This window comes from Macrotis lagotis, chromosome 7, assembly GCF_037893015.1.
Source record: "Macrotis lagotis isolate mMagLag1 chromosome 7, bilby.v1.9.chrom.fasta, whole genome shotgun sequence".
Classification (NCBI taxonomy): Eukaryota; Metazoa; Chordata; class Mammalia; order Peramelemorphia; family Peramelidae; genus Macrotis; species Macrotis lagotis.
The window spans coordinates 148357655-148360800 of NC_133664.1; the positions used below are offsets into that span (position 1 = coordinate 148357655).

The 3146-nt window shown below is 43.2% G+C and overlaps 1 pseudogene; it reads left to right on the forward strand.

Moving 5' to 3' along the window:
• Window positions 1–651: 651 nt before the first annotated feature.
• On the forward strand, window positions 652–2870 carry LOC141493875 (heat shock cognate 71 kDa protein pseudogene; annotated as a pseudogene).
• Window positions 2871–3146: the final 276 nt, after the last annotated feature.

Here is a 3146-nt window from a genome sequence, read left to right on the forward strand (position 1 = left end):
CCTGAATGTCATGATCAGTAAAAGAGTGTGGGTAATATGTTACAGGAAATTATCATTTAATACTCCTAGAACAAACAAGAAGACAGAATAGTCCTCAAAAGAATCCATCAATTACCCCTAAGAAAGAGTGTCCCAAATAAAAATTCCAAAAATATTATACTGAAATTTCAGATTTCTCAGTTTAAGGAAAAATTATTTCAAGCAGCTAGAAATAAGCAATTTGTATATCAGGGAACCACAATCAGGATTAGACAAGACTTAACATGTTCAATATTAAAGCATCAAGGACCTCAAATATAGCAGTCCAAAGGGTAAAAAAGCATGGATTACAACCTGGAATATGCTACATGACAAAATTCAGCATATTCTTTTAGGGGAAAGAGGAATTTTCAATGAAATAGAAGAGTTTCACACTTACCTGATAAAAAGACCAAAATTGACCAGAAAATTTAATCTTCAAATACAATACTCAAGAGATGAATAAAAAGATAAATGGAAGACTTCTGGACAAGATGGCAGTGAGAAGACAGGCACTATGCTAAGGGCTCCTGTTCTTCCCTCATATATAACATGAAACAAACTAATTAAGAGAAATTTGATAAACAAAACACAGAAAAAGAAGCTAGGAGAAGCTATTCAGCGTAGCAGCAGCCCTTTTTCTCCTCCGGTGCGGTCAGTGATGACCTCCGACTCCCCAGTAACCATGTCGAAGGGACCCGCAGTTGGCATTGATCTTGGCACCACTTACTCCTATGTGGGAGTTTTCCAACATGGGAAAGTGGAGATCATTGCCAATGACCAAGGAAACAGGACCACCCCAAGCTACATTGCCTTCACTGACACAGAACATTTAATTGGTGATGCTGCAAAGAATCAAGTTGCAATGAACACCACCAACATGGTGTTTGATGCCAAATGTCTGATTGGTCAAAGATTTGATGATGCAGTTGTGCAGTCAGACATGAAGCATTGGCCTTTCACAGTGGTGAATGATGCAGGCAGACCTGAGGTCCAAGTGGAGTATAAAGGGGAGACCAAAAGTTTCTACCCAGAAGAAGTATCTTCAATGGTCTTGACTAAGATGAAAGAAATTGCTGAAGCTTACCTTGGGAAGACTGTCATGAATGCTGTGGTCACAGTACCTGCCTATTTCAATGATTCCCAACATCAGGCCACCAAAGATGCTGGAACCATCGCTGGTCTCAGTGTGCTCCGTATCATCAATGAGCCAACTGCTGCTGCTATTGCTTATGGCTTGGACAAAAATGTTGGTGCCAAGAGAAATGTGTTGATCTTTGACCTTGGAGGTGGTACTTTTGATGTCTCCATTCTTACCATTGAAGATGGCATCTTTGAGGTCAAGTCCACAGCTGGGGACACCCACTTGGGTGGAGAGGACTTTGACACCCACATGGTCAACCATTTCATTGCCGAGTTCAAGCGAAAGCACAAGAAATACATCAGTGAGAACAAGAGGGCTGTTTGCCATCTCAGCACTGCTTGTGAAGGTGCAAAACGTACCCTCTCTTCCAGTACCCAGGCCAGTATTGAGATTGACTCCCTCTATGAAGGTATCGACTTCTACACATCAATCACCCGAGCCCATTTTGAGGAGCTGAATGTGGATCTTTTCCGTGGCACCCTGGACCCTGGGGAAAAGGCATTAAGAGATGCTAAGCTAGATAAATCACAGGTTCATGACATCGTCCTGGTGGGTGGTTCTACTCTCATTCCCAAAATCCAGAAGCTTCTGCAAGACTTCTTCAATGGCAAGGAGCTCAACAAGAGTATCAATCCTGATGAGGCTGTTGCTTATGGTGCAGCTGTCCAGGCTGCCATTCTGTCAGGAGATAAGTCTGAGAATGTGCAGGACTTGTTGCTTTTGGATGTCACTCCTCTTTCCCTTGGAACTGAAACTGCTGGTGGTGTGATGACAGTTCTTATCAAACGTAATACCACCATTCCCACCAAGCAGACACAGGCCTTCACCACCTATTCGGACAACCAGCCTGGTGTGCTGATTCAGGTTTATGAAGGTGAAAGAGCCATGACAAAGGATAACAACCTGCTTGGCAAGTTTGAGCTCACAGGAATTCCTCCAGCACCCAGGGGTGTTCCTCAAATTGAAGTGACATTCTCAATGTTTCTGCTGTGGATAAGAGCAAAGGCAAGGAGAACAAGATCACCATCACCAATGACAAAGGTCGACTGAGCAAAGAAGACATTGAGCATATGGTTCAGGAAGCTGAGAAATACAAAGCTGAGAATGAGAAGCAGAGAGACAAGGTGTCTTCCAAAAATTCCCATGAATCTTACGCTTTCAACATGAAGGCTACCACAGAGGATAAAAAATGCAAGGGAAAATTGGTGATGAAGACAAACAGAAGATTCTTGACAAATGCAATGAAATACTCAACTGGCTAGATAAGAACCAGATGGCTGAGAAGGAAGAATTTGAGCATCAGCAAAAAGAATTGGAGAAGGTCTGCAACCCCATTATTACTAAGCTGTACCAGAGTTCAGGGCTAATGCCAGGAGGCATGCCAGGAGGAATGCCTGGTGGGTTCCCAGGGGGTGGAGCAGCCCCATCCGGAGGTGCTTCTTTTGGACCCACCATTGAAGAAGTTGATTAAACAAAGCAGAGGAAAGAGCATTCCACACAACTTTCCTAAAATTGAAGGACTCAAATTTTAGCTAAGGCAGTAGCCAGTTTAAAAGTAACATTTAAGCTACTGTATAAATCTGGGCATTCTGAATACTTGAATGTGTGCAGAGGGAGAAGTGAACAACATTGCACTTTATCAGTACTGTAAAAAAAGTGGAAATGCAATTCTTTGTCCTGGAAAATAAAGTATTTAAAATTGGCACCTAAAAAAATTTAAAAAAAAAAGAAGCTAGGAGAAGAACATTAACCTCAAAGGTTTGTCTTCCGGTCTCATGGATGAGCCAGGGGCAGAGAGCAGAGAGCCTGCTGGGATTAGGTGAGAGCCAGACTAATCTAGGATCAACCATGGAGGTGTTGACTGTCTAAGAGCCAAATGGGGCTGTGAGGCTTTGGATGTGGGACTGATGGTCTGGGGCACTCTGGCAGGGCTGGAGGGTGAGTTCCACCAAGGAGAGTTGCAGATACAGATCAGTTGGGCTCC